Genomic DNA, 27,360 nt, shown 5'->3' with positions numbered 1-27,360 from the left:
CTTCCATTCAGGACTAATTGGAATCATGCACAGTTGTATGATATGATAGATATTTAACACCTGAGCATTTTTCATGAGAAAAATGACAGAAATTGATGTCAGGGCGACCTTAAACTCCTCTTTGAGGAGGAGAGCAAGGCATTACATGAAAATAATAGTCCCTTTCCAACTACTTAATATTTATGTATAGAAAGTATTTGAAAAATATCATCATTGGGAGGAAACATTTCAGTTATAAAACTTGGCCTAACTGAAACCTAAAACATTGGAACTGGTAGATTAATGTGAAACTTGAGGTAATGTTTTTCAGTTGAAACAAATACTTAAATTTAGTGAAAATTATTTTTTTTACTTGTTTTCACAATTATTTTATATTGTTATCTGGCTTCTCAGGTACCATTGGATATTTGTATACTGGGAGGTTGGAAATAGATCATGAGAAATTAGAAAGAAACAATGTACAACTAGACTTGGAGGATCTGAAAACCTGTGTTATTATTCTGGTGTACTTTGATTTGTTTAGGTACGAAGTCAAGGCCTGAACTCATTAGTTATATTTGAAAATGAGTGAACAAATTCATTCCTCAGAGAATGAAGTTTCCCGAAGTGTGTGTCCTGGATATGGGGCCTTTGCAGTGTAGCATTAGTCTCGAGGTGTGCGTATGCACATGTGCGAAGTGCACACGCCTGTGTGTGCATCTCACTGACATTATCGCTCTCTGGAACAGAGGAGTTTTCAGTGAACGTGGAACCAACAATCTGACCAGACCTAGCATCTCAAAACAAGGGAATTTTCCAGCAGAAGGACTTGAAAGTTGCAGGTCATTAAAAAGGTTAAAATTAAATTGGTGATTCATTCATCTTAAGTTTGCTCTTTAAGTCAGTATTTATTAATGAAACAAACCCCAGATCCCTAGGGTCAAGTGGAGCCTTATTTATTTTGTTATTTGCAAAGATGTCATTTAATGTACAAAATGCATGTGTTCACCAAATGTTTCCTGAAAACATTTTTTGTAATGTAAACGTTAGGCTCGCTTGTTGGGCAAATTTTATAATGGCTCCAGATAAAGTGATGCTGGCATGTGCAACAAGAGAAGTGAAGTGTGAGGGTTGAAAACCTTTTGTTCTTCAATTATTCAAAAATTACTGCCAAAGCTGTCTTAGACAAAAGCCATGAGTTCAGGAGGCACAGTGTGTTCCCGCTCACTGTGAAGTCAGTCCCGGCGTGCAGATGCTGGTTCGGGCTGTGGGAAACATGGGAGAATGCGCCCTTGTACGCCACCTCCCCAGCCGTGTCTAGTGACATGCAGTGAGCATCACGGGCCAGTGCCACAAAGTGGGTGTTTCATGAAAAATAATCATCCAGTTCAGAAATAAGGATTTCATGATATTCTCATCAAAATCCTAATTATTGTTAACTATTCTGGTTGTTCTTTGAAATCTCATTGCTCCATATTGATATTGACAAAATGGGACTCTGTGACTTGGAAACTTTTGTCATTGTGACTCTTCAAATAATACATAAATCAAATTTATTTCTACATAAGTTTCCCATCTGTAAAATAGGCAGAATTAAGTATGTGAACTTTCTTATGATACAGACTTTATTCAACTTGATTTATTTATTCAATTAAGACTTTTCAAGTGTTTTTTGGTGCCAGGCCTTGGGGCTGGGGAGCACACCTTAGGAGATGCTTTTCAGATCCTGACGTGGTCCCGGAGCTGTGTAGGGCATGGCCTCTAGGGCCCTAAGGGGGTTCCAGCTGTGGGCACCTCAAAGAACAAGACAGGTCAGTACTCTGCTCTGAAGGGACTTCCACTTGAACTGGGGGAAGACAGATGATAGCACATAAAACCCACGTGAATAGGGGAGCATCACACAGCAATGACTGGGGGGTGGAGAACTAAAGGAGAGAGATGATACAGTGGCTGAACGACTGTGGTAGCTGGCCATCAGAGAGGGCCCGCTGAAGCTAAGATGTGATGGGGGAAGCCAGCCAGACTGAGGGCACAGCGGGTGCAGAGGCCCTGTGGGAGAGTAATCATGCCCGTGAGAAAAGAAAAGGGAGGCCGGCATGGCATGAGCACAGCGGGTGCAGGGCAGGGAGGGCCTTTGAGGAGTTTGGATTTGATTGTAAATGCGATTGAAAGGCAGAGGCTTTTAAGCAGTAAGGTGACATGGTCCAACTTGTGCTTCAAAGGCCACTGTGGCTGTAGTGTACCGTCCTGGATGTCTGTACGATATATGTATTTGAGCCAGTGGGACTTTCTGTTGGGTTAGGTGTGGGGAGTGAGGAAAAGAAGAATTCTTTAGAGTTTGGGCCTGAGCTGCTAGATAGATGGCGATGTTGAAGATGAAGATGAGTTGGGGGAAATACAAGCAAGAGCAACTGTTGTTGCAAAGCTGAGCTTGAGCTACATCTTAAGTCTCCAGATGGAGATGTATCAGACCAGGAGTTGGATGTGCAGGTCGAGATTCCAGAAGTACGAATTTGGACATCACCAGCATATAGGTCACAATTCAAGTATGGACCTGGGTGCAATGCCCAATTTCTTGTCCAATATGAAGACAGAGATGCTGGTTCATGGACAGTCTCTACCACTTGCTGGCTTGGTCAACCTGAATTACCCACTTTGTATCTCTAATCATCATTTTCCACATCTGTAATATTCACACACTCATTTAATGGCATCTGTTGGGCTCCTAGATGTGTCAGGCACTTTGTTATACCTTGGAGTATTAAAAAAGAAATCATCCTTGCCCTCCAGCTTATAGGCTATGGGAAACCAGGCATTGTGCGTCTGTCATAAAAGGAGGGTAATAGGATTCATATCAACGGGTAGCAGGAAAAGTACCTTCCTTGAACATAGACAAAGGGTATATCCTACCACACAACAGCGGCTGCACAGAATAGGAGACATGGTAACACACTTTGTAGAAGGACAAGCTGTCCTGGCCCTTGAGTCCCCATAAAGGCACCTTTTTGCTGATTATACCACATGATTGGTGTGATGATCTAATCAGGCTTTTTAAGATACTTTCTTCACCATTCTATGGGGTTGAGGGAGATTAATACCCTCTGTTCCTCTTTCTGGAAACTTTGCCTACATGCCTGCTTTACCCACCAGAAACATAAGGTACCGGTGAAATTACCAGCATGGAAATGGACAATCACATTCCAGGGCCTCCTCTAGAAGGCCCAGCTTTCAGGCCTTCTGGAGTTACAGATGTATATAGAGCCAAGTGCAATAAAGTGATAAAAGATGCTTTGATTCCAAGTGAGGATATGGCAGTCATGCGGTGTGGGACATAGGGGCTGGGGAAGTGACCAGAAAAGGTTGCATTAAAAGAGCTATCATATGCATTGAGTTTTAAAAATTAGTATAAATTTGCAATGCAAATTAGAATAGGAAAAGTATTCTAAACAGAAGGAGTAACATGACCAATAGCTGGAGAACACTTTATACCATGTTGAAAGTCTCAGCTGGGTCCCCCTGAACACTGGTCTTCCGTACGGGGTTCACATTGTCCATCTCTGCTGCCATTTCTGTCTCTTCCATTTCTCCACCTCAGAGTCCTACTTACGACACGTACTGTCCCTTCTGGTAATTATTTGAAACAGCGTTCTCCCAAGTAGGGTCCTTTAGGATACAGAAAGAAAAAAGACAGAACTTCTATTTATGTGTATTTATATTTAATCTTTTAAAAATACCTATTTTGTACACATTTTATAACTCACATAATGCATTAAAATAGTAATATTACAGATGTATACATATACACACTGATTTGCACGCCCCAGCTTTCTCTTTTAGAAGTGTCTAATAAAAACATTTAGAGATCGTAACTGCAAACAGTCAGAAGTCACTGAAGAATTTCAAGCAGAGGACTAAGCAGAGGAAGGCAGCGAGGTGGGAAGCCGGGTGATAGTTAGGAGTCACCCAGGGAGAGATGATGAGAGACTTAGCTAAGGCACTGACAGTGAGGAGAGTTGATGTGACGGTGAGGGGGAGAGAGGAGCCTCAGAGTCGTGGTTTGATGTGCCTCAGAACAGTTAGGTGTCGGTGCCACTTAGGCTAGTGGGAATGCAGGACTGGAGTTCCAAAGAGGGATCTCCTTTGGAAGTAAAGATTTGAGAGCCATCTGGGTGGATGGTAATGGATACCAGCGGGGAGGATGAGATGTCCTAAGAGGGGGACCAGAATGAGAACAGAAGGCACTCAGTGCCTGAGGGAAGATGGAGGAAATAGAAGTAGACAAGAAGGCTGAGAAAGTGGGTCACAAATCACAGGCAAGGAACCAAGAGGAAGTGGTTTTCAGGAGCCAACGGGGTGGGGCAGGGGGAAGCAAGAATAATACCTAATTCATGGATTGTTGTGAGAAGTTGGAGTGAGAAAATATTTTTGAATAACCATATCAATGTTAGTTTATTTATCTTAATAAGTGAACTGTGGCCATGCAGCATAAATGTCTGGAGAATACCAGTCCACAGCTGGACGTGGACTTTGTCAGGGAGCCCATTTCAGAGATTGAAAACATGAGGCCCAGGTGAATGAAGCCACTTGGGCACTTAGTGGCAGAGTCAGGCTTGATTTTCAGGCAACACTCAACGAGGCTTCCTTAGCAATGTGGACAGGATCCACTACATGCCCAGCCCAGTACCTTGGGTCCCACTGCTGCTCCTGGGCACAGTGAGGGTTTGGGTCCCCCCAGAGGCTCACCAGCTCTACCAGCAAAGGTTTCCTAGCTCTCTTAGGGAAGCAGCGGTCCTTTGGATCACCCAAGGAGGTAAAAAGGACCAAGTTTTGCCTGGCCTGTACAAGAGCCCAGTGCGGGAGGGTCTGAGGTCAAAGGGAGGGCATATCTAGCTCCAAATCAGCTCACAGGACATAAGGAGGTTGGTCAGAAGCTGCTCTTTAGCTCCCTGCAAATGCCTAGGTTCTCACACTGATGCACTTGGCCATGAGGGAGCTCCCACTCCAGAACAGTCTACTGCCATGCCTAGGATCTATTGGTTACATTGCTCGAATAGCTCTAGTAGAATTTCTCTGGGCTAACATCCTCTCTCTTGCTTGCTCTTTTCTTTATTTAATTCATTTGCCTTGACTAGGCAACTCATGCCTGCATTTAAAAAGTCAAAATAAATATATACAATAAAATGATTCTAGAATAGGTAATTCATGAACTCTTTTAAAATTTAAATGAATGAAAATATATGGTAAGAAAAACAAATGATTTCTTTTACGATCAAACCATATCTCCAAGGATTCCTTCATTTATCTCTTGTTCATTCTTCATCTAGCATATACCTTCGGGTAGCAGTCACTGTGCTGAGAGGAGGTATAAAAAAACAAAGGGCAAAGCCTTTCCCTGGAAGGGTTCACCATCTTGCCGGGCCATTTAGCAAGTACACAGAGCACTGCAAGTGACGTCATGGCTGTCATCTGGTCAGCCGCCCTGCATCCCCCTTCAGAAGGCTGCGCTGGCCTGAAGGGACAAGGGAAGTCTCCCCAGAAGGGAGCATCCAAACGACGTTGAGGTGGAGAAGGCAACTGTCCTGGCCGCCATGTTGTTCAGTTGATTCTACTTAAATTGCTGTCATCAAGCGGAAATCCATTTCTCTAAAGAGGTGGGAGTTTTGATGGGTGGAAGGAGTGTCAAGGCGAGGAAGAGGAATACTGCAGGAAGGTAACTTCCTGGAGGGATTCCACACAGGAGTTGTGGTCAGAAGACTTGGTCATCTGGAGCTGGAGGGAGGGGGCAAGGAAAAGATTCCGGAAGTGCAGGCAAGGAGGTAGGTAATGCTTACAGCAACAACCTTCACCTTTGAAACTGTGCCTACAATTAGTAATGCCCAAACTGTAGTCGCCTAGATACAAAAGAGGAAAGAGCCACTCCCTTTGGAAAATAAACCCCAAGATGCTCCTGTCCTCAGATAGAAAACACAGGGGACAGGTGAAAGGATTATAGTTCAACTTCTTGCGGGGAAGTGGGTAGGACACCTGTCTATGAAATCTGCTCTCTCTGGGTTGGAGGGCACTTCTCACTCCTCTCTGCTTCCCAAGTCTGTTGCCTGACCCCACTGGAGAAGGTTGTTCTCTCCCCGCACTTCAGTCCCTGCCCTCCAGTGGTGTCCTCATAGGACTAAACGCTAGCTGTCAAAAGCAAACAGGTGTGTGCTTCAGGGTTTGACCCATCGTGACCGTGGAAGATTACAGCCTACCGGAGGGGGCAGTACTTACGAGCTATTGGACTTGGAACAGTGGGACATTTCAACATCCACCTTTATAAGAATGGTCATTTTCTTTAAAATGTGATTTTGTTGTTTATAGAAATGTAAATATTTTCAACTGGAAAGGACCTAGTTTTACTGTGTATGTTTATTTTGAGAAAGGGAATTGAGCACAGTGTCATGCACTAGGCACTTTTTCCTATGCTTTCTGGGAAGAGGTAGGTATTATCTCAGTTTTTACAGAAGGGACGCAGACCCAAGCTCTATGGCTGTAGATTTGAATTCAAGGCTGTCTGACTTCAAAGCCTGTGACCTCTCTCTCCCCCACACACCTCGTCATGACATAAATTACAGGCATACCCAGTGGTGGGAAAGCCTTTTTTTTTTTTTTGTACTACTCACTAGTGACTTGTGGTTAACATTCATGAATATCTTGAGGGTAGTTTCACAGAACAAATCAAGTTGACATGTCAGAACTATTTAGAAGGGCAAATAGTTCAGGGATCCTCTGAGTCCCTCCCCCAAATCCTAGCAAAGTGTCCCCCAGCGTTTGACACATGGCATCACAGCTCTCCTTTCTGAGTAGGCATTCCTGTCAAACTGCAGTTATGGCTGCCATTTTTCCCCACGCAGCTCTTTCTGTTCTGAACCCCCGTGGCAGCCCATGGTTGTTTAGATTGAGCTCGGGAATGTTTTTAAACATTAATTTGGTTTGACATGAGTTGGGGCACAAATTAATTATTCAGGCACATATTGTTCCGTGCACATGAGAAGAATGAAGCTGGTGAATCACATTCGAACTACTACATGTGAATTGCAGTGTTACTAGCAATCAGACTATTGAAGAACAAAAGCTGGCAACATATAGTAACTCTGAATTTGGCCAGTCCCACAGAATTAGCATAAATATGTGAAGCAATCAGAACAGTTTTGGACTTCCTGTGAAAGTGTCCCTGTGCTTATCTACTTCCAAAGGAATGCGGGATGAACTATTCATTTAACCAAGTATAAAAATATGTCTGCTATGCAGTTATAATCATGTGTCATTAATCAGAAAATACTGCAGAAACTCCGACAAATTAAAAACACAAGGATGTGTCTGCAAGGGTTTCTTAGCCATTAAAAAGCTGCTTCACCTCTCAGGCAAAGCTCTTTTATGGCAGCTTCTTGCTCAGTGTACTGACATCTTCAAAGGCTCTGACATCTGTTGGCCTTTGAACTACCATTAAAAAATATTATCCCATTTCCATTCTTTTATGCCCATTTTTTTAATTATAGCCCTTCTTTCAAGTTGGGAACATGGTTGGTTTAAATGATGCTGTCCTTTCGTTTTCAGCCACCCAGCTGCGGTTTGAATAAATTGATGTAGAATCAAAGGCGGGACTTTAAAGGGAAAAGGTTTGATGGACTTGGACTCCGAACCAGATGAGGTTTTATGATGAAAAGGGTTTAATCCCAGCACAGGCATTGCTTCTATCAGTTGAGCAGTACAAAGCAATTCATATATATAGGTTCACGCGAAATGATCTATTTTTTTTTAACAGCACAGATCTCTTCAGGACTTGCAAATGTGGCATTAGCTAATATTCAGAGAGCTGATTTCCTTTCATCCACCAGAAGCTTATGATTATAGTACAGTTCTCGAATTGGAAATGAGAGCTGCAACACAGATTTAAAGCTGTGCTGTCTGATTTGTATTCAATATACATGTCACTGCGGGACAGGCTAGTCTGGGCCAAGCTGGTTCAATACAAGGAAAAACAGTTTCATCATCTGAGGTTCTTAGTCAAAATATCACCAACTAATTAAGACAGCAGTCTCATGACTATTAGCGAGGTGTTTGCTTGATTGGTATCTCTTAAAACTTGACAAGAAGGATTTGAAAACGCATCCTCTCTTTTATTACATATTCTGCTTGCAGTGTTAATGTGTTCAAATGCATTGCAGGGTAATGAAGTGTAATCAGATGGCTGAAACTGCCTTTTTTTTTTTTTAAAGAGGAAACAACAATTTTAAAATAATTACTTATCTTGCATTAAAGTATTTTCCCCTCATCTGATTATTGATCTGAAAAAGAAATTTATGAAAGTGGACTTGAACATGGTCTTTGCTCAGTATGCTATTGAATGATAAATATTGTCTTGAGCCAAATAGTTAAGTAATCAGATAAGCAGTTGAGGATATTTACAAACCTAGAACATAGATCCAAGTCCGCTCTAAAGTGAAAAGTGATTATTTTATAATTTTCAAATAGTAATTAGGATAAATAGTAGACATTTTCCTAAAGAGAATGTGCACTTGCTTTACATTAGACATTTTCTGTTCCTCAGAATTTAAAAAAAAAAACAGTTCTTCCATTTTCTGGAAGCTTTGGTACCATTTAATTGTACAGATTTGATCATTCTGCACCACCTTTAAAAAAATCTTCTTCAAATGGAATTTCTATTTTAAACTGCCAGTTGATATCCAAACCACAGTTTGACGAAATTCTGAATGTGGACGAATTTGCAAAGTAGATGTCAGTAGGAGGAGCAACCCTTTCATTCCTTCTTTATTGTAGTTTATGGTCTCCTTCATATTCTGGAATGTTTCGTTTTCTTTTTTTCTCCTCCTCAAGAGAAAACACGTAATAAAACCCTTTCATATAGGATTCACCGTGAAGTACATTTTGCCTACTTCTTATGTATTTTTCGTAAATTCATAAGAGTTCACTGAGTTACTTGGAAGAAGTTGGATTTCTCTCAGTGTGGTCATCACTGTTCTTCCCTCTGGAATCTGGTTTAGCTCCCCTTGTTTTCTGTGTCATCATTCTGAAACCAGCCAGTCCTCCACTGCTTTGGCCTGGGCGGTTAGGTTTTCTTCGCCGTATCCATTCCTTTACCTCTGTCCTATTGAATTACGGCCCCATCTTCCTACAAACCCTACTTTTCCTCCTGCTTCTCCCACTTCACCCTAGTTTCTCTTTGCTCTACTGACTCTTCTACTTTTATGTGAAATATTGGAGCCTGGCCTCTCCCTTTTTTTATTCTCATTCTTCTGTTAAGTGATCATCTACATTTCAGTGGTCTCAATAACAACTATATGCCAATAACCTCAAATTTCCCGTCTCTCATCTGAGAGCTGAGCTCAAATATCCAGGTACCTTTTGGCGTCTTCTCTTAGCTAACTTACAAAACAAACACCTCCAATGTCACGTGTCCAGAATGAAACCTACACTCTCCATCCTCCCTTTGACTGTATGTGGCATTACTGTGCACTCAGTGCTCAAGCCAGACCTTGGAAGTCATTCCTGAAGGGTGTTCCTTCCTCTTAACCCATTGCTGAAATCTGTTCACTACTATCCACTGCCCTAGTCCAGGCCACCACTCTCTCATGCAGACCCCCACCATGGTCTCCTAACTCCAGGTCTTGCTTTCTCTCTTATTTTTTTTTCAATAGACATAGTGATATTTTTCAAAATGTATATCAAAATAGAAAACTCCCTGGCTTAAAATCCTTCAATAGTTTATACTTAGAATAAAATCCCAACTAATTAGCATAGCCTACAATACCCAGCACAATCTGTCCTATTGTCACTTTCCCACCATCTTCTCCAGCTCTTCTCCCCTTGCCACCTATACCTGAACTACACCGGCCTCCTTGTTGTTGTTAAAATACACCCTGCTCTTTCCTGCCATCACACTTGGGCCCATGCTGTTCATTGGAACTGGAAGGCTTTTGCTTTATCTGTGTGTATGATTGGCTTCTTCTCATTCTTTAAGTTTTAGCCTAACTGTTAACTCCTCAAATAGGACTTCCCTAATGGCACTCTCCAAAAGGGCTTCCCCTGCAGTTCTCTGTCAGAGCACCTTGTTTGTGAAGAGGAAAAATGAATAAGACACTTAATCACCAGAGTAAAAGGCAAACAAATACCAAACAGTGTGCTAAGCGCGGTGTCAGAGACCTTGTGAGGCGTCTGTGACCTCAGCAGTGGGCGGGGTGGCCACTCCTTGGGCACCATCCTGTGGAATCTTCTCCCAACTGGAGAGTGTATTATTGCTTCTTTAATTACTTTTCAGTAAATAAAGTTTCATGTCCATGTGGTTTCTCCCTGCAGAGGCTGCCATGTTAGAAGAAAGCAGGAACATAGCCAACAAATGTCTCTCTTTTAGTTCTCTGCTGAAAGCCCCATAATCCTCCAAGGAGTGACTTTTGCTACTGATTCCATGGTGTTAGAACCATATTCCTTCTGAGTTTAATGTTCTTCTCCACAGTTTATATTAAAATCTTCAAAAGGGGGTGTGTGTAGAGAATGTCTCCAGTTGTGTTGTCTCCTGCCGGTGGTCATTGAGATTGGCACGGTTTTATCTTAGAGATCTTCAGTGTGTTAGAAATCCTGTTTTCATGCCATCAAAGTGCTGGCACTAAGAGGACAAATGTGGTGACTGCGTCATAACGTGCTGCGGTGCCCAGTGCCATTGCTTGTTTTTGTCTGTGTCCAGCGGGTATGATGTTACAATTAAGGGTAGTTGGCAAGGGGAACATGGTTTGAGGTCATCTTCAAAAACTTTTTCCACTATTTCCAGGCAACAGATGAACTTTTCAGGGATAAAATAATAAGATGATTGTTTGAAGCTATGTCTGATGGCCAACGGGAAAACATACATACATGCACATGTGTGCCTGTGTGCGTGAGCACACACACACAGGGCCTTTTCTCTGCTTTGCCTCTGTAGCTAATGCGTGAACTTGCTGCATCTGTTCTCATAAAAATAACGCAAAGGGAAAAAATACGTCAGCGATAATAAAGGAGCAGTGTTGTGTGCCACAGAGGACCTTGGACTGCCTGGTCCTGTGTTTTGTCTTCCCCATAATCATAAACCTCATCTGAGAGAGTGTGGAATCAATAAGTATTGTTTCTGTGTAGTCCAAGACTCTGAGGGAACAAGGGGAGACTCTGCCCCTTGAATAACGACATTTCACTGGCACTGACAGTGGCCACACGTCTCACACTGAGGTCGGAGGCAGGAGGCAGCCCGGCCCTCACACCCTTCACGCCTGGACGTCTCAGGAGGTTAATGGCGTCTGTGAGGCTTGTCCTCAATCAAAGACCTCAGAAAGCCTTTATGACAGACTTTTTTCTCAAATTTTTCTTCCCTTTTGTCTTTTCACTCAGCCTTTCTGCAGGTTTACTTCCCCCTATGCTCAAGAATCATAGTTTTAAACACTGGGATCTTTTTGTACTTTTTCTATTTATTTTTCAGAGCATCTTGTTTTCATTTTGTAGATGTAATAATTTTTCCTCTCTCCAAGTTTATGAATTAGAATGTGTTTTAGTACCATTCTCTGAATATCTCTTTCTTGCAGGGTTAGGTTTTCTTTTTCTTTATATTTGTCTTTTATATTTATTCTTCTTGGCTGTTCTTATATGCTTGATGATTCTTGCTTTCTAGTCATATTTACAAAAGGTGAATGGTATATTAGTTTTCTATTGCTATTGTATCAAGTTACCACAACTGTGGCTTAACACAATAGAAATCTTACAGTATTACCTTACAGTTCTAAAGGTGCAATAACTGAAACTACTCTTATAAAACTAAAATCCAATGTCAGCAGGGATGGTTCCTTCCGGAGGTTCCCGGGAAGATGATGTTTCCTTGTCTTTCCAACCCCCACAGGCCGCCTGCGTTCCCACTTGTGGCCTGCACCCCCTCCCCTTTCGGCACTTCCACTGTCACGTGCAGCCTTCACTTTGACTCTGACCTTCTCCCTTCCTTTTAAAAGGACAGGTTCTAAGGATTAGGATGTGGACAGCCAAAGCTAGTGGGGGCCATTATTCAACCTACCACAGACGGGGTTACAAGGTAGCTGATTTGTTGTGTAAGCAGACTTTTTTCCCACCCACCTCCTCATATGTCTCTTCCTAAGTGGGAAGTCGGAGTGAGTTCTGGGATGAGGGATCACAGTTAGACAGAAAGATGTATGAGAATCCAGGCCCCTTAAAAGCTGGAATGAAGAGGGCTTTATTCTGGGGCTGTGGACTTCACACTGGAAGCCTTAGGTTTCCCTGGATTGTTCATTCATCTTTTTAAGGGAAAAGCTTGGTTTTTGCCTTAATTGCCTACAGTCTGCAGGCTGGGGTGGGGTGCACGCCCCCTGTACACAGACCTCAGGAACTTGTTTTTCATTTCACCTCCCATGGGGTCTTTTCTGCCTTTGTGGTGCATGAGCCCAGAGCCTCTGGACTACGTTGTGATAGATGAGCTCTCAGCTCTGCTGACGCCTCCCCATTGGCTCTGACTTTTGCAACCTCGGTCCCCCTCACATCTCAGTATGGTTCTGCCTACTTTCTGTTCTCTAGAAATTCACTGAAAACGCTTTTCAATTGGTGAATGTCCCCCAAACATACCTTTTCCCATTCTCTTTGTTTCTAAGGCTGGCTTCATTCTGTATATAGTTTTATTTTACTCAAGGTAACTTCTTAGCAGTTTACTAAATTGGCTAGAGGTCACTGAAAGCAGAATTCTTAGAATAACATAACAGTCACTTAAAGGTGTAAAAATATTTGTGTATATAGTAGCTAAAATATTGCATTCAGGGAATGAATATTGGTTAAAACTCTTTGCTAATTTACATTTCATATTACATCAAATAATTTGATGCATTTTAATTTATAAAGTAATGGTCATTGAAATGGACTTGAATGAAGGATAACCAGACATGTTCATAGAAATTCAGTCCCCTCTTCCTCTGACGTTGTACATTACAAAGCACATCTTCCTCTGCAAAGCACATTACAGCTTAATTGCGCATGGTATTGTCATGGTTTAGGTTATTATGAAAACAGAGCCTGATACAAGAATTAGTAGTTCACTGGGGAGGGGATTCCAGGAATCTGAAGGAAGGGAATGGAGAGAATGACACAGGGAAGGGAAACGCCCATAAAGGGCACTATATTCATCAAGTTACTACCTGAGAGCAGGGGAACTCCATTCCACCGAGGACCCTGGGTGATCTTTGAGAACATACCACGTGAGTGTCCCACCAAGGAATGGGGGTCTAAAGCATTTATCCATGGAATTCTGCCTTTTTCTGATTGCTGCTCCCAAAGGGCATCTGCCCCTGCATTTCCCACTATACTTGCCCTTCCTGTCTGTACCTACACCTCCTCCCCACTCCTGCACTTACTGGCTGCACCCACCTTTGGTCTGAGAAGCCTTCTGTGATGCTGGAATAAGCTCAAAGTGAAGAACTAAGTCACACCACATCCAACTGAAGTGGAGTACAGTGAGTTGCATGCCTCAGCTGGGCTGCAAGCAGATAGGTCAAACAGATGTGGCCCAGCACACCTGAAGCATCTAGAATGGAATGGAAGCAGTGAAAGGGGAACAGAAATCCAAATGCATATTTCTTTACACAATAGAACCTTCCCTATTGTCCATTAACTGCATTACAACAACTTTCAGAGGGTTGAATAATGTTTTTTTGAAACATATACAGAAGTCCAAAATGATTGGAGTGATCAGACCACATGAGCTTATTTCCCATCCCTTACAAGGCCCTCTTAAGATGATAGCCAAAGTCATGAAACCATCACAAGGAAGAGAACACAGGGTGGCCATCAACAGCCAGGAGACTTGGACACATTTCTGGAAGCGGTGCTGAGATAGCCAGCATCTAACCGCACATGAAGAAGACTAGAGCCTAGGAAAGAGCCTGTCCCCCTCGTGAAACCCAACAGGGGCCCAGGACTCAGAGATGCTGGGAAGGAAGGGTAGCAGAAGGGCAGTGTGCGGTTGAAAGCAAGATTTGTTGGAAGTGAACATACAGAATAGGAAATGCATCTCTACCAATGAGCCTAGAATGGCCAGCAGGTGGGCATTTGTCTCCCAGGCTGAGAGAAGTGGATGAACTGTCTGGGAAGAGTACAAGGAAGCTAGTGTGGAAAACAATGTCTTTGAGCAAAGCCTGCTTTAGTGCATTTTTAGGGATCTGCACCATAACATCTTCATCTCCTCTTGCCCATCCTCAAGCACAGTGACCCCTTACCATACAATCTCCAGCCCTGCACACATACAGAGAACACTTGACCTCCCAGATCGTGGGTGAACAGACAACCCTGGGTCACCTGACATTTGAGGTGTGCTTCAGAGGCACGAAAGAGAAAGACTAAACAATCAGGCGGCTCCACAGTAAACAAGGAACTTCAGGGAGCAAAATGTGAATTTAAGGAAAGCAAAACTGAAACACCAAATATGGTATTACACAAGTAGCATAACAGGCGGCATGAAAATCTAACAATCAAAAGAATAAGGGGATTTTCAAATGTTTGTCAAAATTAATGTCAAGAATATCTCCCATAGTAGAGAACAGAAAACAGAGGCAAAAACATGAGTATAAAATATATTTTTAGAAGGTGAGATGATGATTAAGGCAAGATACTCAATAGTTAACTGATACCCAAGACACAGGAAATAGAGTGGGAAAATTATTATCAATGTAATCATAGTAGTGAAGTTCACAGGACTGCAGGATGTGAGTCTTCACATTGAAAAGGCTAGTAAATACCAGCATAAGGAGTGACAAAGACCTACATCTGCCTATGTTATCGTTAAATCTCAGAACAGAAGCACTATAAGAGAGGTCCTGAAACCTTCCAGAGAAAAATCAGTTCCCCTACCAGGAACAATATATAGATTGTCATCATATTTCCAGTAATCAATGGTAAAATATAGTAATGACTTCCTTAGAACTATGAAAGGGAAGTTGTTTCAAACCAGATTTCTAGACCTAAGCCAATGTTCAATCAATCATAAGGTTGGAGAAAGACATTGCAAACATGCAAGGATTTGGGAAGATTATCTCCTGCATTTCTTTGTAGTTGCCTGTAGCTGTTCTTCAGTAAACTAAAGGAGTGAATATCAAAGAGAAATACAAAGGATTCAAGGCACAGTGGATCCAGATAGGAGAAGAGGAAAGGGGAATCCCAGAGAGTGGGTGCACAGTGAGTGTAGAAAGAAAGGGTCCAGTCTGTATCAGAACAGATGTGGGGGGAGCGGAGGAAGCATCTAGATACTAAGGGAAGTAAGTCAGACCCAGAAAGATAACAGACCGTATGATCTCACTTATTTGTGGAATTTTTGAAAACCCAGATTCTTGGAAGCAGAGAACAGATTGATGGTTGCCACAGGAGGGGGATAGAGGGTGGGGGAATTGGGTGAAAGATGGTCAAATGATACCAATTTCTGATTATAAATAAGCTCTAGAAATGTAATGTACAGAATGATGACTGGTTATCAATACTGTATTATATATTTGAAAGTTGTTAAGAATGTAAATCTTAAGTTCTCATCACAAGAAAAATAACTAACTATGTGAGGTAATGGATGTCACTAAAGTTAATGTGGTAATCATTTTGCAGTATATACACATATCAAGTCATTATGTTGTACACTTTAAACTTATATAATGTTGTATGTCAATTACAATATCTCAGTAAAACTGGAAAAAAGTTTTAAAGGTAACCGATTAAGGAACTAAAAATGATAAAGCAGCTGTCTTTCAAAGAAGGTGGATAGTGTAAGGAAGCCAAATCTTTATCTTTTATGCATGGTGAATAAATTAATAATTTATGAAATATATAATGGCATGAGGTCATTATCAGCGCGTTAAAAATATAACTGAAAGAGTTAAGTGTGTCAACCTGGGGGTGGGGGAGGGATGGATTACAGATGGGAACATAAACAGTAATGTTTCATTGAGAGCATTTTTTAAATGAAGGTTATCGGGGAACCCTTGCCTAACAGCACCCTGTGAGTTTCAAGTGTACAAGCCTATGACGCATCATCTGCACATCGCACTGCGTGCCCAGTGCCCAAGGGCTCGCCTCCCCTCGCTGCTGTAGAGTCAGCCCCCTTCGCCCTCTGCATCCTCCCTCCGCCCCCTTCCTCTTCGGCGACCCCCTTCTATTGTCTGTGTCTGTGAGTCTGTTTGTTTTCTTTTTTCATTTGTTGCCTTCCATTTTTTATCCCACATATGAGTGAAATCATATGGTTTTTGTCTTTTCCTTCTGACTTATTTAGCTTAGCATGATACTCTCAAGATCCATTCATGTTGTCACAAATGGCAGTATTTCATTCTTTCTTATGACTGAGTAGTTTTCCATTGTATACATTAAGAACATTTTTATACCATCTGGTTTGTTCGACTATGTGTACTTTAAGATTTTAAAGAAACACTTGAGAAAATGTCATACAGCAAATTTTTGTCAATACGATGGCCTAATTTTTCTTTTTCTGCTTTCATCTACTCTAATTGTTTCCTGAGGTGCTTCACAGAATCAGTTTAAAAATGGGTTGGACAAAGTACTGACTAGTAAATTCATAATGTGCCTTTTCCAAGAAATTTGGAGCCATTCAGAAGACTTGTATCTGTTATTTCAGAATTCAGTTATCTGGCATCCCATGAAACATTTTATGGTTCTGTCACTTACTGTGTCCTTAGGAGATTGGTCAGTAAGGGATTCTGTCATTGGTACAACTAGGGAGGTACTGTTTAGGGTTAGGAAGATGCGGATAATTATTAATTACTGAAATGAATGACTTAAAAAGCATAGCAAAACCTTGCATATGCTCCACAGTGGAGGTCACACATGCTTTAAATAAGGGTGACACTTTTTTTTTCTGTTGCCAAAGTGAATAACACAGAACACGGGCGTAGTTTCATCAACATGGAAAGTGCATTAGACAGCCCCCAGGGTACAGTAGTCAGTGTCATACTGAGTTAAAGGTATAAAGTCTCAGTGGAAGGAGAACTTAGAAGAGCACTCTGAGAAATGGAAACTGCATGAAAAACTGAGATATTATTAGAAATAAATACAAGTCTGACTGTGGCAAGACTTTCTGCATAAATCTGGAACATCTTGTTGAAATGTAATTTCATGATGCAATAAAACTTGAGCAAGAAACAAAATATCAGTCTATATTAAAATGATATTATTTCAGATAGGGAATTCACCAATGCATGGGAAATCACTCCATATGGAAAAATCTAACCTGGGCGTTTCCCCACTAATGTTATATTAGATTTCTTTAGCGTCACCATTATAGTTGAATAACCTTTATTGATCTGGCCAGCAATTGTTTGTAAAATAAAACATAAGGAATAATGGTCACTGAAGATTTCCATTAAAAACTTAAGAAAGTGCCCTAGTCACTTGAGTCTAAATCTCTGCAAAATTTCTGAGTTCTAGAGCAAGAAGCTTTAATTAAAGCAAGTGCCGTCTGATAGAGCAGATGAGAGTGAGAGGGCCTGAGAGCCGATTCTGATCACTGCTTGCAGTGTTCGTGAACTGAAACAGTACCTCAGTCCAGAGATTTTCAACCGGTGTGCTGCAAGAGTTTTTAAAACATGCAGCACCTGTCTAGACAGGGACACTGACCTCTTTTCCTTTAGATTGTCAAATAAAAAATGACAACAACCAACACAACAATAGTCATCGGTGTGAATGAATTAAATTTATACCTATTTTTGTCAGATCAGCAAAAAGTATATTTTTTTGTGTGCCACAGAATTTTAGTAATTAGTTTATGTGTGCCAAGAGATGAAAAAGGTTGAAAAATTGCTACCTTAATCCAGTCTTTTAGAGTTCCATTTTATTATTTTTGATGAGAATGATAACACCAACATTTTTTATTGTAAGAATTTCAAATAAGTGTGTGAAGTGGTTTATAAAATTTTGAAGCATATAGAACACACACATGGGCACAATGGTTTTCTAAATTGTATAATTGAAATTCAGAGGATTATTTAAGTGATGTGGTTTGTATTTTGCATAACATTTAATTAACAACATCCATTTTATTATATATGTTCAATTATGATCATACAGAACTGGGAGAAGAATTTTTCCTTATGACTTTTGAAATTGTTATAGGGTATATTACCCACATTCAAGGCATCTCTTACTGAACAAGCAATAAAAACAAACAAAAAACGCTTTATGTAATTTTCTGCTAATAAAAGTAATATATACTTTCTGGTCTCTTTAATCAGATTCTTAGTTAAGTTTCTGCCTTCTTATTGGCTCCTTTACTTTGGAACTGCATGGAATAAGGCCATAGGGTTCTGTATCCATAGCAACATGTCTTTCTGTTTCAATACTTTTCAGGTACTTATTCTCATTCAAATAAATATTTTCTTAGGGTTTGCTGGTTTCTTTGAGGGGGATGGATGGCTGAATAAGTAGTCTGAGACTGTCTGGTAAAATCAATATCCTAGGAGATGATAGAGGGAGGAGACCAGATACCTAGCCAACTCGGCACTAAAATGGACCTTTAGAATTATTAAGATGGTTAGAAATTCAAGTTGGTCCATTTTAGGATAAAGAAGTCAGGTCATGAGATCAGGACATGGACTTCATGAGTTCAGGTAGTTAAAACAAGAGATAAGAAGGTTGTAATTATACATAAAGTCAAGAATCTAGTTAACCCAAAAGATTGTGGGTACAGGTAGTAACCTTAATTTTGGAACACGTGTAGAATCAGGAATCCAAACCCCAGATTGTGAAGCAAACAAGCATCAGAGATTGAAGGTGACAGAAAGATTTAGTCAGGCAGGCAACCAAAGTTCATGGCTGTGAGCCTATCCTGGAGGCAAGATCTCATTTGGCTAGAGCCCTGTTGGACGTGCCCCACGTAGCGGGAAATGATCAGAGAGTGGCTGGGCAAGTGCACGCTTGTGTTTGAGGTTAAATGGAAGAGAGAGGATGAAAGGAGTTTCTGAACCTTTTAGTTAATAAAAAGGGAAATGATCTCGTAAATCATCTGTCTCAGGTATTGTCAGGTGACTTTGCTCAGCACACGGAGTAAGTACAGCAGGCAACTATAGGCTGCCAGTAGTTCAACAGGCATTGGCAACGTGGTGAGGACTGACTGGTGGGAATTACAGGCAGTTACAGTATATAGTCAGAGCTTTTTAACTGCAGAACGAACCGACAATCTTAAAATATATTTGATGTTTATTAGTATTTAGTGGGAAAAAAGTCAATTCATGTATTTATCAAAATGTTAAGTTCATTGAAACATTTAACTTTTTTGTTCATGTCTATATTTATTTATAGCATTTTTCTGTGGGTTTTGAAAAAATCTGTTGGTGTCCATAATCTTGATCTAGGTAGCATTTGTTCCTTAGTTTGTTTTAAAAGTTTTGTAATTAGGATCAGTGTGTCTGTAGCCAAGTGTTTGATTATCTAAGTTGTAGAACTTTGTTAAATATCATAACTGTCTAGTTTGGCCAGAATGTAATGTGGAAAAGAGTTTAACATTATATTTAATCAAATGAACCCTTAATGTGGTAGTCTAAATCCACCTATAAATTAGTTTTAAACCTTCGTTTTTATATTATATCATTGTTATGCATCATGTATCTAATGTCTCTATGCTGGGTATTATAGAACTATCTACACCTTTTGAATTTATACTCAAATATATTTAAGAACATCCTGTTTTATAAACTCATAGACCCCCAGCTAAAAATACCCCACAAAATGGTTAATATAATTGAAAGTGATTTTAATGTGAAAAGGCTAAATTATTAAAAAATTAACAATTAATATATATTATATATTATTAGCAGAGGTAAATAATATCATCATGGATTTAGTGATTTTTTTTCTGGGTATTTTCTCTGGCTTTTCCCACAAAATATCTTTTAATATTACGTGAATTCATTTTCTAAACAGAGAGGTAAAAGCTACAAGTAACAGATCATGTGCAAAAATACAAATTATTACAATAAATTGTTGCCCAGTCTCATGGGGTTGCTGTGTTGATGCCCAGTCCTCCAGGGCGCCTTCACAAGTGGGGTGGATGAAGAGTGAGGCACCTGCCCTCTCTTTACTGACTCTATACGCTGAACGTAATGCAAGGTGTTCTGACACCTAAGATACCTTGGGGAGACACACCTGGACAGCGAAGCTGTCCTCTGAGGTCAGTTGACTGGGGAGGATGCGGTGCTACCACGCTGGAGCTATCACCACCATTGCCTTAAAGGCTTTGGAGTGAATTTCCTTTAGACTGGATACTTGAGCTTCTTTCACAATTCCTAGTAGATCCATCAAGAATGACACTATTTTATGCACTTAGTGAAAGGAATATTGAACTACATATCCTCAATTGTAATCTGTTACTTGGGGAAAAAAAGGTGAAAGCAATAGCAATGTTTCACATTTATATCTTTAGATAAGACTGACTTATGGTATATTTTTAATGCACACTTAAATTACAAATGCGATTCTGGTATTTACATGGCACAGGCTTAAAACATACTGTATGATCCTTTCGTATTAGTTTCTGCATATTTTTAAAGAATTAGTTGCATGAAGTGCACACAATGCATAAAAAAGGATGCGTAATTAGAAGGAAATGCTGTTAGAGGTACTAGTCAGGGAGGACACACCATGTCCCTTCTGATGGAGGCTGTCACTGAGCCACTGGCACCTTTCATAAGGGCCAGGGCCCTTCCTCTTTTCCTTGGCCCAGTGTTGAAAGGTCAGCCATGTGTGCTTCAGAGTGTTCTAGATTTCCCTATGTTTAGGTAAGCAGCCAAGACTTCTGAAAACTTTGCTTCCGTGAAGTCATATGGTTGTTAGCACAGTAATTAGTGTTTTCTGACTGGCACTAGTATAACATATAGGCTATTGTGAGCTTAGTGTGGACAGAATGTTTGGATAGGGTGGCAAATAAGAACGGGTAGAAAACCTAGGTCAAAGTTTTGCCTTTTTTGGAAATGGGAAGTATAGTAAATGGAGAGTGTTGAAAATCTGCTTTCCAGTTACTCAAATGTCATTCTTTATAGAAAGTTTCTAGTGAAAAATTCAGCCTGAGTTTTATTCTTCTTCCAAGGCTAAATAGTTTACCTGTCACTCCTGCAAACACTGTCAAGAAAAAAATTTTAAGTGTTTCTAGATGCTACAAATAACACCTTCCCAACATGCAGTCCTCCGGGTCGTCAGCCCCGATGCGCACCGCGGCGCGCTGTGGACAGTACATCTGTGCTGGCCTTCTAATGCTTACATGGTGCGTTCTCAAGATGGGAGTGCCCGTGCTGTTTGAGGCTAGTGCTTTTACTGTCGTCATTCTCAGGCGGGATATCTCCACTTTGATAGTTCCATTTGAGTCTAGAAAATGTATGCCTATGTAGATTTTGTGTTTCTGTTAATTAAATAATTTCCTTTCTAAAATAAATGCTTATCCATAGTTATTTTAAGTGTAGTAGACATTCGTTTGCAGATTTCCCAAATAGGTCAATGTACTATGAATCTTTTTTTCCTTGTAATTGTAACTTAATCTAAAAGCAAGTTGCTATGGGTTTTTACTCCCTTCCCTCAAGAATAATTTTGAATTAGATGATTTGGGTGGTTCTAGAATAAACTAGAAATTTCAACATCAGCTATGAATTTTGAGTGGTGTTGTCATTACTCACAAAAAACAAATGCAGCCGTAACGTTTGCCAGCTCATGTGACTCATTACACGTCCCCCTTCTTGTCCTCCAGATAGGCATTTCAATTAATGGGTGCTTTTCTTTTGTACTTTTACCCTACTTCTTCTTCTTTTTTTTTAAATGCCCTCCCTGGAGTACTCTTTCCTTCTGCAGGTAAAAATATTTTTTCTTTCTTGATCTAAGTCCCTTTTGGTATGTTCCCAAACTGAATATTAACTGTTCTAAAATTAACCAAATTCAAGTTTTTCTTGCCTTTCCTGTGTGTTAACCTCTGTCCTCCCCTCCTACGGTGCAGCTTCGCAGTGTCGGTGCGGTCAGCAGCACCACCCTGTAGTTTAGTGTGTGGGGCCCCAGAGCTGCGTGGTTCTTTTGGAATTTGGGGGAACCTAAGTCCTTTTCTCCTCTGGTCACCATAGGTTAGCCCCAATCACTTAAATGTTACACATTTCTATAACTTCACAGTGATAATTGGATTTATAATAATGACCTTGAATTATTTTGTGGTCCTGGAATATTTTCAGAATCTTCAAAAAAAGATTAAAGCATTGTAGATGTCACACGGCAACTTTCCCTCCTCTGAACAGTACTTGCATTCCGTGCCATATGGGATGCTTACAGTGAGTTCATCTCACTTATATGCAAACCATGCAGACAGAATGCCCGGTTCTTCCTGTGTGAGGCAAAGTGAAAGGACCGGGTGAATAAAAGGTGAAGAAATACCTAGAGGGCCCCTTAAGTGCAGGGATGTGTACAGAAGTACTCTGACCTTTTCTGCGAGCCAAGAAATCCGAAGACCGTTTCTTCAAACCTCTACCCATCTGTGAGGCTTTCATTTCTGTGACGTTTAGGTATGACTTCCTTGAATCAATAAAGACGGAGATAGTGTTGTACTGCCCTTCCTTATACTGACAGAGATTAGCAGGCATACCTTGGCCCTGGCACTCTGCACTCACCTATAATTCATTGCTGAGAAACAGAGGTGTGTTTAATTCAGTGACATCTTGCTCTTCAAGTCTGCATGAAGCAGTGATAATATCTGACCAAAGGTCATCCACTTCCATGCTCTTCTTCCTAATTCTAACCTATGTGGCCAACCAAAGAATGTCTAAGGGAGGCAGGAGAGTGGTGGCAGGGTCCCTGTTCTCGGGTTCCTTGCCCTTTCACTGCAGAAGGAAATTGCCAGTGAGGAGGAGGTCAGGAGTTTGAACTTCTTCTCTCCAAATATAAAACCAGTTTCCTCTGAGGACTTTCCTCCTTGATCAGTTTCATGGGTAAATGAGAACACAACTCTTTGGAAATGGACAATGAAGCTCCATTAATAGATATAGACCATTCCTCTCTTTAAAATGTGACTTGGTGAGGCAGTCAGTGTATAGAGGGGTGGATGCACAGGTGGACAGAAAAACCAATGACTGACAGCTGACTAGAGAGCTGGGAACTACGTCAGGCTCAAAAGTCTTGAAAGACCTAAGACCTATGTCAGAGCAAGAGTTGACTTGGAGGTACTCACCGTTCTCTGAACTCCTCTGCTTCAGACGAGTCTGAATTCAAACCTTCTGATCCTGCCTTTTATCATTTTGTTTCATTTTAATCCTGCTTATTCATATTGTCTGACCCTACTGCTATCTGAACCATGGTGTTCAATACAGCCAGTTGTCCTGCTTCAAAACAGAACTGATTTGTGTTTAGGTATTATATTTAATTCATCAGTAACACGTTAATCATCTATCAATATTTCTCACGCGTTTTTCTTTGGGAGACAATGTTTTGTTACAAGGTGAAACTCTCTTTCATGCTAAAATTCCTATGGGAGTTTACAACAGACGGGAAAATTCTCTTGCATGTGATATTTATAAAATAATGTTAGAAGATTAAAATACCATAAGGTTAAAATAATGTGTTCTCTTTGACTACATAAGCATAAATCCATATGTATACTTATCATGTCCAGCATAATAAAAATAGAATCAAAATTCTTTTGATTCATTTTATATAACTTAAAATCATAAGTTTGGTGGCCTTAATATTAACCATACATTATTCAAATGTATTCTAGGACTATTAATGTTGTTCTAAAGAAAATATATTATTTTGAACTAACTTTTTTACAATGGAGTGTCCCTTATGAAATATTCATGACAAAGGGAAAATTGTCATTAGAGGTTTGCATTTTCATAAAAAATAGAAAAACTATTTTTAAATAATTATCATATTAAAATTTGAGTAATTATTCCTACCATCTGGGCGTAAAACCTTTGCACCATCTTTTAAATTTTTTTATGTTGTGTCCAGTTGTCAAAAGTATTTAAGCACTCAGGCGTGCTAACAAAATGGGCATCGTGAAGTGACCACCCAAGTGAAAAATTAGGGTATTATTAAACCCATTGCCTCTGCCTATAAGTCCTTCCTTTCCCGTATTCCTGGCATCCCTGTACCAGAGGCAACCGTTGTCCTTAACCCCGTGGTAGTATTGGCTCACTATCCCCACATACATGGAGAAATGTTTTATTGGTCTTGAGTATGTACCTAGGAATGGAGAGAGTTGACTTTTGTCTATTGTGTAAGAGAGGCACCCGATTTCATTTTTTTTCCATATGGATAACTTACTGTCTTAGCACAATTTTTAGACGGGTTCATCATTTACCCACTAAACTGCAATGCCAGCTCTCTCCCACATGAGCCAGCTTCTAGGTTCTCCATTATGTTCCATTAGTCAAGTTGTCCTATTCTCTCTGACAGCGATTTTCAATGGTGTGCCACAAGAATTTTTAAAACATGCAATACCTGACTATTTAGTCGGGGCCTGACCTCTTTTCCCTTAGATTGTCAAATAAGAAATGACAACAGCCAACACAACAATAGCCATCCAGTGTGAATGCCCCGTCTCGAACTATAAGTATGCAAGTCATTTAATGGAGTTGCATCTTACTGGTAACATCACACAATAAGGTTGTATCTGGTTTGTTAATTCTTGGGACCAAAAATCCTTATGTACAAGTTTAGGTACCTGGTTTTTAAAAAGTCACTTTGGAACAAACGGTGTAGGTAATTACTTTTTTTTTTTTTTGTAAATCAGTCAAAAGTGTACCTGTTTTTTGTCAGATTGGCAAAAATATAGAATATTTTTTCATGTGGTGCGGAACTTAGTAATTATGGCTTATGCATGTGACAAGATGAAAAAGGTAGAAGATCATTGCTATATGATAATATCACACTGTGTTAGATTCAGTGACATTATTTCAGGTCCTAGTGTGTGGTGTGGGTTGTCACACCACTTGTCTCTCCTTTAGGAGAGCTATGTTTCTCTCAGCTATTTGGATCTCCTTTAATGCCTTTCAAAAAGGCTTATACAGTTTTGTACATCTCTTGGTAGACATTTCTGAGAATCCTATATTTTCATTGTAAATGGTGTTTTATTATTTTTTGCTGGTATATAAAAATGATGAATGATTTTTAACATTAATCTTCTATTCTGACCCTTTTTGAAACTCTCTTATTATTTCTAATAATTTGTACATTCATTTTGCATTTTCCATATAGAAAATCCTAATACCCATGATTAAAGACAGGGTTTTTTTGTCATAAAGTTATGAATACAAGTAATGGTAGCAGGTATTTTTTTCTTCTGCCTGATTTTAAAAGGGTTATTTTAAAGCTTCATAATAAAGAACAAATGAAAAATGCAGAGCTTTTGGTAACTACCTTTTATCTGGTTAAGAATGGTCTCTTCTATTCCCTATTTTGCTACAAGTTTCCATCATGGAATTGTATCATTGTTTTTCTGTGTATTGAGACTGTCATAAGGTTTTTTTCTTTTAATACTTCAATGGAATAAATCATTATTATAGATTATTTTCTAACATTACACCAATATTGTCCTTTTTAGTTCTTTCATGATATATTATCACTGAATTCAGTTTGCTAATAATTGTTGAGGTTGACCTGAGATTCTTCTCTTTTGAAAATGTTTTTTAATTGATGTTATGCTAGCCTCATAAATTAAGTTGCTGAATAGCCCCTTTTCTACTCTATGGGAAAATTAATATCAGAGTGAGTTGTTTCTTAAATACTTGGTGGAACTGGCCAGTAAAGCCATCTGGGCTTGATATTTCATTTCTGGAAAGATTTTTGACTACTATTTAAATTTTTCTAATGGTTATAGAATGACTCATATTTTCCATTTTGTTCTAGTCAGTTTTGGTAAATTTTATAGCTTCGAGATTTTCTTTTTATTTAAATTTGATATTTATTGGCATTTATAGATTTTTATAAATGTTAAACTGCCCTTATGTTTCTTGCAATGTAGTGATTACATATTTTTACACTTTATTGGACTCGGTTTGCTAATAATTCATTTAGGATTTTTGTGTCAGTGTTCATAAGTGAGTCTGCCCGTAATTTTTATTTTTCTCCCATCTCAGATATGTTCTGTTTTATTACTCGGTTCTCCAGAACCCTTCCTAGCTCAAAGTAACTGCTTCGTTTTCTGAACTTTTATGGCACTCGGTCTTCTCTTATGCCTCTATGGCTCATGGGTGCGTGTGCGTGCGTGCGTGTGTGTGTGTGTGTGTGTGTGTGTGTAGCTGGTGCTTTATTGTCTAAACTCTCTTAGGCAAAGTGTTTTTTCTGCAAGCCACTCATCATAGTGGCTTCCACATCATAGATCCTAATAAGAAGTGAGCTATACATAGTTACAAGTTAAAGAGTGGAAGTGTGGAGGTGGGAGTCTGGCAGAGTGAGTGCTCAAGAAGTTCCGATGAATCTGCATTTGTTTTTTCAACTCCTCACCCCAGCAAAGTATTGCTTGCCTTGGCATGACCCAAATTGCAGTGACTCCATGTTGGTTTCTTGCTTCTAACATGGCGATGGGACAGATTAGGTTGTCCCCTGGCAACAAAAGAGAGAGACAAGAGGGGGAAGTAAAGCAAAGCATTCTTCCACCACCACTGCCACCCTATCACCCCTTCCTACAACAGTTCCCTGGTTTCCTCCCCAGGCTACAGCTCCTTCCCTTGAACACACATAGTCTGCAGGTCAGGCCAGCCTGGGAATGTGACCATATTTGGGAGAAGGGTCTTTGCAGTGTAATCAAGCTGAAATAAGGTCGTGCTGGATTTGGGTGGATCCTAAATCAAAGATGACCAATGTCCTTATAGGAAGAGGGAAATGTGGATGCAGACACACAAAGAAAGCCATGTGAAGATGGAGGCAAACATTGGAGCGTTGTATCTACTAACCAAGGAATGCCAGGGATTGCCAGCAAGCCCCAGAGGCTAAGAGACAGGCATGGAACAGATTCTCCCTCAGAGCCTCCAGGGGAACCAGCCCTGCCCACACCTTGGTTTGAGACAGGCAGCCTGTGGAGCTGTGAGAGAATGAACGTCTGTTGTCCTAAGCCACCCTGTTTAGGGGTACTTCGTTATGACAGCCCTAGAAAACTAGTCACCCCATATGTTTGAGAATTTAAAAACATACTTCTAAATGATTTGTAAGTCAAAAAATTATGGTGGAAGTTTAAAAATGTTTTGAACTAAATGTTAATGAAAATACTGTATATCTAAACCTATGTGATTAAATGTAAGCAATAATTAGAGAAGCATTTAGAGTCCTATGTTTATAAGTCAAAAAAGAAGGATAAAAATAAAT

At 40.1% G+C, this 27,360-nt stretch overlaps 1 protein-coding gene across 4 annotated transcripts in view; it reads left to right on the top strand.

Moving 5' to 3' along the window:
• Nucleotides 1-27,360, top strand: part of CEP112 (centrosomal protein 112) — a 334,383-nt gene that overhangs the window by 164,978 nt on the left and 142,045 nt on the right. The gene's annotated exons all lie outside the window — the stretch shown is intronic.

Source organism: Phyllostomus discolor, chromosome 8 (assembly GCF_004126475.2).
Source record: "Phyllostomus discolor isolate MPI-MPIP mPhyDis1 chromosome 8, mPhyDis1.pri.v3, whole genome shotgun sequence".
Taxonomy (NCBI): Eukaryota; Metazoa; Chordata; class Mammalia; order Chiroptera; family Phyllostomidae; genus Phyllostomus; species Phyllostomus discolor.
This window is presented reverse-complemented; position numbering and strand designations above follow the sequence as displayed.